General features: G+C 44.6%; 1 protein-coding gene across 5 annotated transcripts in view; it reads left to right on the top strand.

Moving 5' to 3' along the window:
* The first annotated feature begins 203 nt into the window (after nucleotides 1–203).
* The window catches only part of LNX2 (ligand of numb-protein X 2), a 59,216-nt gene continuing 44,909 nt past the window's right edge, over nucleotides 204–14,510 (top strand). For 2 of the 5 annotated variants that reach the window (XM_042867629.1, XM_042867622.1), the window contains exon 1: nucleotides 204–265. The gene's annotated coding sequence lies outside the window, so the exon portion shown is untranslated. Of the gene's footprint in view, nucleotides 266–11,851; nucleotides 11,953–11,974; nucleotides 12,540–14,510 lie in introns of those variants that run through there. The other 3 variants (XM_042867623.1, XM_042867624.1, XM_042867625.1) reach the window with 3 other exon arrangements.

Genomic DNA, 14,510 nt, shown 5'->3' with positions numbered 1-14,510 from the left:
CGCCCCGCCCCACTTTGCCCCGCCCCGCCCCGCCGCGGGTTGCGCTCAAGAGGGCGGCGATGTCCCGCCCCGGCTGCGCCGCCATAGGCTGAGCTCGCCCCGCGTCCGGCCCCGCGCCCCGGGGCTGCTGCCGGAGTGGCGGAACGCGGCGTCACTTGCGCTGCCCCGGGGAAGGCGGGGAGCGGGGCCGGGCGGCGGGGAGGCGCCGCGCCGAGTGCCGGCTGGAGTTCGGCCGCCGCCGGGAGGAGCCGGGCGTGCCGCCGCGGTAAGTCCGTGCCCCGCGCCGCGCTCGGTCCCCTCGGGGCGGCCCGGCCCGGCGCTTCCCTCCACCGTGGCCGCTCTGCGGGGCGGGTGCCGGGGCCTCCCCCGGGGCAGGGCCCGTCGGCGGGCCCTGCGGGGCCGCAACAAGTGCGGGAGGCGGGGAGCGGCGCGGGGCCGCTGGGTCGCTCCGGGGGAGTTCGCTTCGGGAATCGCGTTACCGCTGCGCGGGGGGGGGGGGGGGGGTTTGGGCGGCCATGGGCAGCGCGGGGCTGTGTGCGCGCCACGCCGCTGCTGGAGCGCACTCTTCGCCGCGGTGCGAGGCTGCTCTGCTTTTCCCCGTTCGGTTACGGCGAAGGTGTGGCTGGGAAACTTGAAATGCAGCTCCTTCTGAACTTTCCCAAGGCGTGCTGTGACGCTGCCGGTGCACCTCGCTCCGTGCTCGTGCTCAGCCAAGCTGGGAACGAGCGCTGACGGGCAGGACGGCGCCTCGGGCTTCTGTGACCGCGCTCCCGGTGCGGGGCGTTGGTTGTTTGCTGCTGCGGGCAGCCACTATTAAGTACGTCTGAGCTTCGTTTAAGTCTTTTTAATTACGTGATGTCGTAGGCTTATGTTGGTCTCTGTGTGCGAAGTGGAAATGTCACGGATCAGCTTTGGGGCGTGTTTGATGGTCTCCGGATGCGCATTCGTGTTTGTAAACGCATCAGATCTCTCGCTCAGCAGAGAACCAGCTCTGAGCTGGGCCTCCGTTAAACAAACGGTGTCAATTACTGATTTGTGTGCATCTGCAAACCATTGTCTTCCTTTCGGCTCCACGAAGCTTTGCTCTAAGCTTCAATTCCGCTGCAGATCAGGGAGCTTAGGGGGAACATCAGATGGCCATCCACTTGGGAGCAAACCCAGCAGTGCCATATGCTGCCATGACTTCGTTAAAATCCCTCCACATGGAAACAAGGTTTACAAGCACCTTTGGGAACCACAAAACAGATAGGGACCTTCTTGCATTGACTTCTAGAGTGAGGAATTCCCTCTTTCCTGAAAACAGACTCCAAATTCAGGAAATTGTAAGGATTGAATCATACAATCACAAGGTTGGAAAGGACCTACGAGATCATCTAGTTTAACCATCCTTCACTACTATTGCTACCACAAGCTACTAAACTATAGAAAAAAAAAACATTGCATTGTGCTCAACTAGGGTGTTGGTTTGTTGGCTTTTTAAATTCTTTATTTTAAAGAAAAGTGTCATGCTTTTAATTGCTTGTATTATTGAAATTCTAAAATCTTGGAATAAATGCCAACAAAATGCACAGTTTTTTAACAAGAGTTTTCTGTAGTGGACTTCTAACTGTCCTGGCTTCTAGCTCTAGTCTGTGACTTCAGCAAGAGTTAGTCCAGGGCCTTGGACTCAGGTCTATAATGGGCAAATCAATATTATTGCCTAAGGTAGGCTTACATCTTTCATTAACCAAAGCGTCATTTAACATTAAGCTGCAGCTTAAGGATGGACTTTACAAGAGAAATGCCAGCAGCTTCCTGGGTGAAAAGTTCTGTTCTCTTGAGACGGTGAGGTTCGTTTAAAAATTAAGCCTATGAAAACCTATCACACACAATTGCATAAATGCTGGCTTTGATACCACAGGCTTTTGTGTATGTTGGGCATCTGCTCTCACAGGAGCCTTGGTTACCTCAATGAAACTTGGCATTGTCATGAGCCTTCACCTGTACTGCATGACCTGTGAGCCTCAAACTGGGTGTCTGTGAGTTTGTCTCACTGAAAGCAGCAGAGGTTTGTTGGCTTCCAGCTACAACTGTCTACTGTAAAACTCTGGGAAATATCCCCCCCATTTTTTAAACCTCACTTTTTCCTATGCTTTTAAAAAATGGCTCGATGTAGCTGAAAGCAACTGTTAAGGAGATGTGGTACCAATGATGTCACTTTAAAAGTGAAATGTGTAAGCATATGATATGTATTAGATATTGGATTAATATAAATTGGTGTCATAAATCAGCCCAATGCTGCTTAAAAAGCTGTGAGATATTATGGTCTGCAATGGGTAAGAAAGCAGCACTCACTTTGTGCTAAAATGCTCCCTGGTGTAAGAGGCGCCTGGTGACAGATCAGATGCAGCAGTGGCCTGTCTCTGGTATTGGAAAACTCTCAGTTGGTTTGGTCTGCAGAAGCGATTTAACATGGCGCCATCAAGTCTTGTGGTTCTTAATTGTTTTATTAGGTCAGTGGTGGTTGCTGAGGAATAGTGAGTACAGTTGCAGATGAAAATTCTTCTAAATATCATGGATAATGTACTTGCTACACTGCAGTGTCCACAAAGCAGTAAAACCCCATAGAATTGTGGTGTGTGTTTTTTTTTTTTTTCTGTCCCCAATTCTACAGATCTGTGTACTTACATATGTTTAATTCTGAACATCCAAGTATTTCTTTTGGAATTAGTGGGCCTGTTCTTAGGCTTAGCGCTAAGCCTGCATGTAAACGTTTTCAGGGTCAGGATTTATATTCACAAAGTTCATAGGCTAAACCCATCATGTGTTTTCATAGTGACTGTGCTCTCTTTTGCATGAGACAGTACAAGTGGCTGGTGGCATCTGGCTTGGCACTGAGGGATGCTGCCTGCTCTATGGGTGCAGGTGGGGCTGTACCAAGATGCTCTGCAGTGCTGCAAGCAGCTGCTGCATCCATCAGGTGATTGTGGCAAAGGCTTGCCTTGATGTCTGCCCCTTTTGTTCTCTCAGCTCTTTGTTTTAATCAGCCCATCCCTGGCGGTACTGGAGGCCAGGTTGGATGGGGTCCTGGGCAGCCTGAGCTGGTGGGAAGCAACCCTGCCCATGGCAGCAGGTTAGTACTTAATGAGCTTCGAGGTCTTTTCCAACCTATGCCATTCTATGATTACTGATAGTTTTTGGAATTCCTTTTTTAGAATTTGGGCTGAAAAGAGCAGGGTCTCAAGTTGAGTCTCTGTTAGCTGTGCATGAAATGCTGAAAACGTGAGATTGCGTAAGTGTGCACTTTAGTCTTGTATGGAAACTGTTAGGGGACTGCCTGATTGAGAACTCAGAGGAGTGGTGTGGCCAGCCCTGGGATTACAGGTGTGAGCAATTCACTGTGGGTCCACCCCACCCTAACCTCATTTAAGGGCGGGCAGCAGGCAGGGAGCTCTCTCTACTTGGTGATCTCTTCCTTCTGAGAGTTTTCCAGTGAGCTCTTATCTTCAGAATGGGATAAGCTATTTCTTTCCTATTACTAGCTTGCAGTTAGTATTTTGGGTTATCCTAAAGCTCCTCAGAGGCAATTACATACCTCTATTTCAATACAAGTCTAAAATAATCTGAAAAGGCAAGATTCTAAGTTACATTTTCCCATTCTGTGATTTTTCCCACCCAATTCACAGTAAGGCGCTTTTTTTTTTTTTTTTTAAATGGAAACTCAGCTTGGTATTTTCCATTTCCTTTTTGTGATGTTGTTCTGGATTCCCAGTGTTTTGTTAAGAATATCTAGATGATGTTGTTACAGCAAAGCAGACCAAATCAGTCAGTGAAGCAACTATGAGGTTATAAATGTGTTGGATCAAGGAAAATACTTCTTAAAATCAGGGTTGTGAGGTAATGGTACAGATTGCCCAAAGAGTTGGTGGGTGGCTTGTCCCTAGAGGCATTCAGGGTCAGGCTGGATGGGACTCTTAGCATCTGTTTGAGCTGTAGGTTTTCCCGCTCATTGCAGAGGGGCTGGACTAGATGATCTTCAAAGGTTCCTTCCAATTTAAATAATTCTGCAATCCTTTGAATGTTATACTCTAAGTTAATGTTTGCCTGCTGGTCTGTGGAAAGGTGGAGTTGCTTTGCTTTGTGTTGAGTGGTGGGTGTTGCATTTGTCTGGCAGTTTTCCCTTCATTCTGCAGTAAGAAGTGTCTTCACATTTCCTTGCAGGTTCTCTAGCGCTTAACTGCTGTTCAGTGGAGTGAGTACACAGAATGGTTAGGAAGAACTGTTGCTTTTAGAGCAAAAATCAGTCTGACTGAGGAATATATCCAATGCATGTATAGATGCTATTTTAAAATGTTGTAAATAAGTTGCTCTAGATAATGAAGAATATGGAAATAACCTTATTTGTCCTTGCTGCAGTGTTGCTTGGAACAGAGCACAGTTGGGGGTGATGTACATTACAGGAGCATACAGTCTCATCTGAGCAGAGAGCAGGGAACTGTGGCTGAAGAATGGGGTTTTTGGATGGCATTGACTGCAGTGGTGTAGTGCTGTCACATTGGTCAGTACACTGTGGAAAATAGGTGGCCAGATCCTGCTTCTGCTGTGGGACATTCTGTAAGGAAGAATGATTTTGCAGTGTGCTGCCCCCATTGCAGCCCCTGAGGATAGCATTACAGTCTTGTGTTTTCATGATTATCTCCCCAAGAGCTTGCACAAGCCAGCAGAGCCCATTGGGATGCTGTTGTCAGTCACCTATGGGCTGGTGCTCTGGGGTGAGCACAGGTACTTACAGTAGTTGTATGGTATCCACATAAGCCAGCTTGTTCTGCAATGGGAATTTTGTTTGTTCTGTAAGGACCAGCACATGGTGAGCTATTCTGATACACAAGCAACACTTCAAAACCCTAATGTGTCATGAGTTTTCTGGCAGACATTCTAGGGGAGAGGTGTGTGGAGATTGGCTGGTATAAATGAGCCTTCTTAGTGCATTTAGTTTGTCACAGTGTGAGTGTGCTTCTGTCTGGGTACCTTGTTTTACTACCACAGAAATGAGCTGCGTCAGCAGATGTTCTCTGTCTGTGTAATAGACCTATACTGAGCTTTTTGCTGGCATAGCGATGTCATCAGGATTGTTCCCCTGACATTGCCACCTGCTACATATGCAAAACCAAAGCAAAACTAAGAATCCCCCCCCAGCTCTTAGGATGACCGCATCCCAATTCCAGCACAGGTAGCTTCTCATATGGTCTGTGTTTATGGATTTGATTCGACCTGCTTCTACACTTCTGGAGGCTCCAAGTTATAGGGGGGGGGGGGGAAGGAACAACTACCAGCTGTACTAACTCATTCAGGGGATGCCTTGTTGCTGCTTCACTTATCGATGGTCCATCCTTTTATGCTGATGTGGACCTCTACACCACATCAGCATTTTCCCTAGTTGTAGTTCTTTTGTCGAGTTTAAAGTTTGTAACCAGACTGAAGTAACTATAAGTAAAAGCTGATGCATCACCAGACCACGTAGATCCTAATTTCTTCCAGAGGCTTTTTGGTCTTTTTAAGAGTTTGCTGCAAATTCCCTTACATTCATATGGCTTTAATCATATACTTCACCCAGTGTGAAGCTGCCCCTGTTTTTAATTGAAAGAAGGTTTGGTTGTTGTTAGTGGTGGTTTTTTTTTTTTTTTTAAAGCTTTTAAACACTTTTTAAGTCATGCATCTTTGAGAGCAGGTTGACTGGGACTGCCTGCTGTGCAGCCTCTTTCCTGTGCTTTTTACTTGTTTGTTCTAGGGGAGATCTCCCAGCCTTTTGGGTGAGTGAAGCTTACCTGACATGCAGATCCTAATAAATCAATAAAATAGTTCTGCTTCTGTGCTAGATCCTGCTTTTATGCTAACTAAAAATGAGAGTAAGTCCATTGCAGGACTATTTTACAAGTAGTCCATTACTGAGCTGTCATTGCTTCTTCTAATTAAGATGGAAGCCTTAAAAATCACAAGGTGTCCTGCCTTAAGCAAAGGAGTATGAAATGCTCTTTGTTCAGCACTGCTTTCAGAATTGCCTTTTGCTTCTGAACTATTCTAATGCCTAAAATGCTAAAAATGAAGCTATTCTCAAGGTTACCTGGGGCTAAACATGCAGATATGTTTGTGTGCTTATGAATCTTTGCTTATGAATCTTGTTTGCTTGTGAATCTGTTGTGTATTGAATCTGAATGCCTTACAAAGATGTTTGTTGGATCTTCACATGAGCATGATAAAACTTTGTAAGAATTTGGAGACAACCAAACAAATGTTTCCTTTTCAAATCACCTATTAAAATTCCACTTAGTCTGGCAGATAACCGCTGTGCAGTACCTGTTACCTGCTGGATGGCTCAGCATGTCTGCTCTGTGCTGATACATCATATCCTGCAGCTTGTGCTATGTGTCTGTCCAGTTGGAAGTGAGGAGCTGAATTAGGCATCGCTGTCTGTAAAGCAGTAAGCTCTCATGGTATATTCTAACAGCGTGGGCATGGTTCAGTATAAATAATACTTGCATTTGTAGCTGTGGGGAGGTTTACCCCTCTGAAAACCATTTTGACTGATAGCTGCTGACTTACCTATTGACTGTGGTTCTTCCGCCTTCTTCAGGGAAAATTAACTTTCCAGTTGTTGTGGTTTAACTCAGCAGGTGGCTCAGCACCTCATAGTTGTTTACTTATTCCTCCCACTTCCCAATGGGATGAGGGAATTTGAAAGAGCAAAATAAAACTCATGGGTTGAGATAAAACTATTTACCAAGATAGTCACAACTATTAGCCTTTTTTGTGTGTGTGTGTGCGTATAGAACAAGTGATTCTCAAGCTATTATTCACCCTAACCAATGCCCAGTTCACTCCCTGAGTGGCAGAAGAGGGCCAAATGAAAGGCTACCCCCTTCAGAACTTCTTCCACATGACATCATATGGCATGGAATGTCTCTGGCCAGTGTAAGTCAGCTTTTGTTGTTCTGTTTCCTCCCAGCTCCTTGAGCCTTTTGCTGTGAATGACCTTGGCTTAGTCCAACACTGTTTAGCAGCAGCTATTAGCATCACTGTGTTATCAACATTGGTTTTCTCCTAGAACCAGAACATGGCATCACAGCAGATGCTCTGAAGAAAACAATTCTGTCCCAGCTGAAACTAAAATGCCAGTAAACCAAAAGTGAAGATAAATGAGTAGCAGTAAAAAGGAGAATCAGCAGCCCAGAGTGTCTGTGCTCTTGACCTGAACTGTCTTGTCATGTAAGCAGAAAAAGAGAATCTATGGGAAAATTAACACGAAAGTGAGTGGTAATGCAGAATTCCAGATTACTGGAGTGTGAAATGAAACTGTTACAGTTCTTTCTTCAGCAGTAAGAGATGTGTGCCATGCTAGTACAGAAATGCCATAGAAGTGTAATATTTTCCTAAATAATATTTTGAGAAGTTTGGGAAGCTGTGAAGCCAGGAAATGTTCATCGCTAGATGTCATGACATTATGAAGTGGGGGATGTTTGATGAAGAGCTTTTGGATACAGTTTGACATGTTATTTCCTATAAATTATTACAACAATACAGATCTCACAACAGCTCCCATTTGTCTTTAAAGAACAATCTCAAGTGTAGTGAAGGCAACTTGCTTTGCAGAGCTGCAGTGCAGTTAGGGTGCAGTAATGACAAGATGCTGTTGTTTCAAAGAGGGAAGTTCTGAGCTGCGATACTGACTCAGAGTAGAAGAGGTGTTTTGCTCTAGTAGGTGAAGTAACACATACTATAAAACCTGCTACATTTTAAGGCTAAATGAGATGGAAAGAGGGAGAGACTTCCCTACAATGTACTAGTAGGTGTTAGGAATAGCTGCTCCCCTATATTATATATGCAGATTTTTAAATGATGCATCACATTCTGAATAATACTCAGTCATCCCTAGAATTTGATTGTACAATCCACATCTGGGACTCCATGAGGTCCTTTTGTGGGCACAATCATTCTTCTGTCTGGTTCTGCTTGCAGGAAAGTCACTGAATTCAGCCTCGTTATGTAATTATAGCAAGGCACCCATCATAGGATCCCTTTGCTAGGGCTGAATTGCTGCTGGTACAAATCTCATTAGCATTCTACTCTTATCAGAATTTTATATATAGTAAGTTTCTACGTATTTATGTATAGACATTTGTTAATAAAACAAAGATAGTGAATGAAATTATAATTGGTAAAGGGACTCAACAGAAATCTGATCCAGGCTATTTTTTTTTACCAACTTAAGTGCTGTTTCCACTGCAGCTTTGCTTTTACTTCTAGTTGTGGAGTAACTTTATTCCTCTGGTGCTGTCAGCAGTTACACTGGTGAGGAGCTTCAAAGATGTGTTCTTTAAATAGATGATCTGTATAAATATTAGCAACACTGATTGTAGAAAATGTCATTAACCAGTTTTATTGGGGGAGGAGGTTCACATAAATCTCCGCAACAAAAGTTTGGAAAACAGTAAATTAGTGATGGGAAAAGTAATAAACTTTTTATGAGATAACATAGGAATTATTCTCTTCATTTTCCATCTGATGCATTGGTGCATATAAAAAGACATTGGGTTGCTTTTGTTAGGAAAATATGTTATATGATGCTGTAGCCCAGACGTTAAGATCTGTCTTTAAAAAAAAAAAAAAAAAAAAAAAAGCTTTGTAGTCTGACTTAAAGTAAACCTGTTTTTCAGATTTGAAATAAAATTGAAGCAACAACAAAAATGGTGAATAACAGATTGTTTCATGAGAAGCAGTGGATTCTGGTCACAGTGGCTCAATGACCAAATGGAGACCAGTGACAAGTGGTGTCCCTCAGGGCTCAGTACTGGGACAGGTGCTCTTCAACATCTTCATTAGTGACACTGACAGTGGGATCATGTATATCCTCAGTGAGGTTGTGGATGGCACCAAGCTGTGTGGTATGGTCAGCGCATCAGAGGGATGGGGTGCCATTCAGAGACACCTAGACAGGCTGACTATTGGGTCCAGGAGAACCTCATGAGGTTCAACAAATTCAAGTGCAGCATCTTGCACCCGGGTCATACAAACCCTTGCTATCAGTACTAGCTGGGGGACGAAAGGATAGAGCACAGCCCTGCTGAAAATTACTTTGAAGTATGGATGGATGACAAGCTGGGCATACGCCAAGAATGTGCCCTCGCAGCCCAGAAAGCCAACTGAATCCTGGGCTGCATTCAAAGCAGCATGGCAAGCAGAGCAAGGAAAGTGATCCTGCCCCTCTGCTCTGCACTGGTGAGGCCTCACCTGGAGTACTGCATGCAGATGTGGAGTCCTCAGTACAGGAGAGACGTGGAGCTGTTGGAGTGCATCCAGACAAGGGCCACAAAAATGATCCAAGGGATGGCAGAAGTTCCCTACAAGGACAGGCTGAGAGAGCTGGGGCTGTTCAGCCTGGAGAAGAGAAGGCTGTGGGGAGACCTGAGAGTGGCCTTCTGGTATATAAAGAGGGACTGTAAGAAAGAAGGGGACAGACTCTGCTGAACAGTCTGTTGTGGTAGAACAAGGGGTATGGTTTCAAAGTAAAAGATGGGAGATATGGGCTAGGTGTAAGAAAGAAGTTCTTTTATGATCAGTGTGATGAGGCACTGGCACAGGTTGCCCTGAGAGGTGATGGATGCCCTATCCCTGGAAGCACTCAAGGCCAGGCTGCACAAGGCTCTGAGCACCTAATCTAGTTGTAGTGTCCCTGTTCATTGCAGGGGTTGGACCAGCTGACGTTTAAAGATCCCTTCCAATTCAGTATGGTTCTGTGATCCTGTGAGAATGAAATATTAAAATTTAAATGTATTTAAATATTTATTTATGAAATTGTATTTAAGTACATTGATAAAACTCTTTAGTGGAAAAGTGCTCTGCTTTAACATGAATTGGAGAGGATTAGGATTTAATAAAGTGAAATACTGTTTGTGTTTGAGGGGAAAACTATTTTTTCCCCAAGGTTTTGATTTTTTAAAACTACCATCTTTCTTTCCAGATGTTCTAGAATACATTATTCATTGTTTTAAAACAACTCTAATCTTTAATACGATTATCTGTGAACTTCCTTTGTTTACTGAGGGATTTTTCAGATTATCAAATCATGCTGTGTGCAAATCCTACTCTTCTTGGTGCGCACTTTTAAGTCTCCATTACATTCGCTAGGCAGTGCCCCAAATGAAGTTGACTAATGTAAATTATTGATGATTATTGTATTCACACTGGAAGGTGAAATTGAGTCTCCTGTCTTGATTCACAGTTCACTTGCAATACTGAGTAATGAGAGCAGGTACACTAGGGCACCAGAGCATCCAAATTGATTTGCAGTGTAAATATAGACAAGTCATTTATGAGTATAAGGAATTCCAGAGAGAAAACAGTTGGAGCTGAAGTTGTCATTTGTTTTTGAAGAACATGATCAGTATATTTTTCATAATAACCATACACTAAAGCGAGAATAACTATTGCGGCACTTGTGCAGTGTGGTGCTTCGTTATGCTGGGTCTTGTCATAATGCTTAATAAGTAAGGGGAGTCTCTTGCATCCCAGTTCTTCATATAAATTTTTCAAATCCCTGGGTGGAATTTCTTGGAGGGTGCAAACTATGCAGGCATGAGGGTTTTCTCTTGCTTGAAACTGTCAGAATCTGCTGTGCGTGGGGAAGAAGACAGACATTCAGATGGTCTCTTCTCCAGCAACATCTGTCCTCTACATCCTTCCTCCTTGTGAGCAGGAGTTCACATGCAAGGCATAGCAGCAGAAGCGAGCACAATAGGATGCACCTTTGAAGGACAAATCAGTATGGTGATAGCTGCCTTTGCTGGCAAAACCCTGAGTAAGCAGGTGGGCTTGGCGCTGTGCCCATAGGTGAATGTGTTCCAAGCCCTTGGCTCTGCCCGCAGTCTTGAGAAACGTTGCTGTGAGGGCTTTAGCTGCCCTCTGTTGCTTCACCTTGGATGCTGAGAGAAAGAAATGCCCTTTGGTAGTTAGGACCAAGGGTATGCATGGCTTTAAAAAAAAAATAAATCAATTTAGGTAGTATCAGTTGCATTTAGAAATGTCTCAGTTTCTTTTGTGTGTGCTGAGTGGTAGGAGAGATGGCATTCTGTGTCTGTATTTGGCACTCAGGGCAGTGGGAAGGTTGGGGCAGGACCTGTCCTTTGTGCAGCTTCATTCTTGTTCCTTGGCCTCCCTCCACACTAATTCCCTGGCTCTTCTTTGTGGCATTCCGTTATGGTCCCCCCTCAGGCACAGAAGCCAGAGCAAGTGATAAAAAGCAGTTGGACACCCAGCTGTTGCTGGAGAGGAGAGCAGAGAAATAGCAGATGGAAGTACAAACTGCTCTCCCCAATGCCCACAGCTGTTCCCTGTGCCTTTCAATGTAGTGGCTGTCTCCAGAAGGCCTTCAAAGAATCGCTGAGGTGGAAGGGAGCTCTAGAGGTGCCCAGTCCTACTCGAGCAGGGACACCCAGAGCAGGGTATCCAGCTGGCTTTGGGAGATCTCCAGGGAGGAGACTTCACAGCCTCTGGGCACCCAGTGCCAGTGCTCCATCACCTCCATGACAGAGAAGTGCTTTCTGATGTTCAGAGGGAAATTCCTGTGTGTTCCTTGCTCACAGTAATGGTACTAGGCATATCTGAGAAGAGCCTGGCTCCTGCCCCTTAGCACCCTCCCTTCAGGTATTTAGACACTGATGAGATCTCTCTGAGCCATCTCTTCTCCATTCTAAACTGTCTCAACTGATGTGATTGCTAAGCAGCTTTCCACTGTATTCAGAAACTCATGTCTTGAAAGTCCCTAGTGTATGGAAAAAGGGAAATGTCATTCCCTTTTTTTTTTTTTTTTTTTTTTAAGAGCAGGCAAAAGGAAGAACTGGGAATCTACAGGATGTTGAACTTCATGTCTGTGCCTGGGAAAGTCATGGAATAGATCCTCCTGGAAACTATGTTATGAAGGTGCGTGCAAGACAAGGATGTGGTCTGAGACAGTCAGCACAGCTTTAACAAGGGCAGATAATGCCTGACAAATACTGTGACCTTCTGTGATGAAGTGACAGCATCACTGCAGACAAAGGAAGCACAGCTGATGTCATCTACCTGGACTTCTGTAAAACCTTTGATGTGGTCCCACAATCCCACACCACATCCTTTTATCTAAATTGGAGAGATATCAAGGGTTGACTGCTCAGAGAGTAAAGAACTGGATGGATGGTTGCAGCCAAAGGGTTGTGGTCAATGGCTCTGTGTCCAGGTGGAGGTCATCAATGCGTGGTGTTCCCCAAGGGACCAGTCCTGGGACTAGTGCGTTTCAGCATCTTTATCAGTGATCTGGATAGCAGAATTGAGTGCACCCTCAGCAAGTTTGCTGATGATGCTAGTGTGCCTAGGTGTCTCTTGTACTGGAAGGCCCAGGACTGGACCCAGCACTCCAGGTCTGGCCTCGTGAGTTCTGGCAAGAGGGCAAGGATCACCTCTAGGCCAACCTTCCACAAGTCTGACAGAAAAAGTGGAAAGACACGTGAGAGCAGTGCTTGCTTGCTGAGGTGAGTTGCCTGATGACAGAACTCACCACTTCTGGCTTTGATTATTGCTGCAAATCTGCCATGCATACCCAGCGAGCTCACCCTGTACCTTTATTGCTGTTTTGTGCTGCTGAGGTTTATGGTGCCCCTGAGGCTACTCCTGGATGTCAGGAAGAAAATCAGAGAAATACTGCCAGCGTATTTTTTATTGCTAACGCAGGAGAAGTTTAGCTGAGTACAGACAGTGATATTCTTAATTTTCCAGGCTGTTGCTATCTTATTCTCTAGCTGTCTCTAGACATCCTCACCATTTTATGTTTCGCCTCTAATGGCATGAGCCAGGATGTCATAATATCCAAAATCAAATGTACCAGAAAATATAATAAATTAGAGTTGAGCTAGCAGAGTAATTGAAGAATAAACTGAATTTTAAACAACACAAGATTGCGTTATGAACTGATTGCTATGCACAAAATGCACTGAAGGAGTGTTACTTCATGTAGATTTACTATTGATGGCAGCATTTCCTAGATTGCTACTAGTAATAAAGAAATGAAAATGGTTTGAACTTTTGAGTTAGTACCACAAAGTAATGTTGCAGCGAAGGAGGAGTACCATTCTAGTTATACTGCAAAGTAATTCTGGAATAAAAATTTTCTCGGTGTTTTATTTAAGAGGTTTCTGTGACTTTAACAGTCCTGATGCGTATTAGGCTACAAAGTGAAGGAAGGTTTTGTGTGGAAAGAACTAAATTTGTCCTCAATATACTTGGACATGTAGGACCATGTACTTTTTTTTTTTTTTTAATAAGAAATTGCAGATAAAATGTACCTGAGGGACCTTCTGAAACTGAGTTTAGGGGCGCAGAACCACCAAAGTTGGAAAAGACATCCAAGATCATTGAGTTCAACTATCCATCTACCACCAATATTTCCCTACTAAACCATGTCCCTTAGCACCGCATCTAAATGCTTCTCAAACACCTCCAAGGATGGTGACTCCACCACCTCCTTGGGCAGCCCATTCCAGTTCCTGAGCACTCTTTCAGAGAATAAATTTTTCCTAATATCCAACCTCCCCAGCACAACTTGAGGTGGTTGGTTCCCTCTCATCCTATCACTTGTTACACAGGAGAAGCGGCTGACCCCCACAGCACCACAACCTCCCCTTGCAGTAGTGCTCACAGAGATATTGGGAGACTGTCACGTTAATCTGAGGTGGCATGAGAAGTTCTGGTTTTGCAAGCTAGCAGGCACCTCGGCTGAGATGTTGTAGCTGAGCATGTGTGCTTCTCCTGGTCTCTTGAAATCTGAAATGAGGTAATGCTGGTGAAGGCCACCCTGAGGCTGTTCTTACAGCTCCAAGTTACAGGCAAGCCTGGGAAATGCAAATAGCTGCTACCAGCTATTTGCTAAAAGATAACAAATGATTCAGCTGAAGAATGTCAATGGGCTGTCCAGCACTATTCTATACAGAAGAATTGGTGTCACGTTAGGTTGCTTGTGTGCAGAGAAAACCTGAAAAACATTTTGGACCATGCTTTATTTTCTATTCATCCTTGTTTTAAGAATATAAAAGAAACTTTATGCAGAGATGAGATTTTTGGCAGCAGTAGTTCTGCCCTCAAGTCAAGACTCTGTCACTTAATAAATTATGTTCTGCAGCAAAATACCAGCTATTGTGCATTTCAGTGGTAGAAATCAAATGTGAGCCGCCTTTGGTGGCAGAGGGCAAGAAGTAAGTGCTGTGATTTGTGTTTAAGTCAGAAGTTTAGAGTTTAAAAGTTAAAGCTGTATTTAAGCATGAAATTCTTAGAATCATAGAATGGTTTGGGTTGGAAGGAACCTCAAGGATCATCAAGTTCCAGCCCCCCTAGCAGAGGCAGGGTTGCCAGCTGCTAGATCAAGTGGTAGGTCAAGTACTAGATCAAGTTGCCCAGGGCTCTACCCAGCTTTGCCTTAAACACCTCCAGGGATGGGGCATCCACAACCT

The sequence above is a fragment of the Lagopus leucura genome, unplaced genomic scaffold (assembly GCF_019238085.1).
Source record: "Lagopus leucura isolate 7727_CA_CO unplaced genomic scaffold, USGS_WTPT01 Super-Scaffold_100001, whole genome shotgun sequence".
Classification (NCBI taxonomy): domain Eukaryota; kingdom Metazoa; phylum Chordata; class Aves; order Galliformes; family Phasianidae; genus Lagopus; species Lagopus leucura.
The sequence above is the reverse complement of the archived record's forward strand: the minus strand, read 5'-3'. Positions and strand labels throughout refer to the sequence as shown.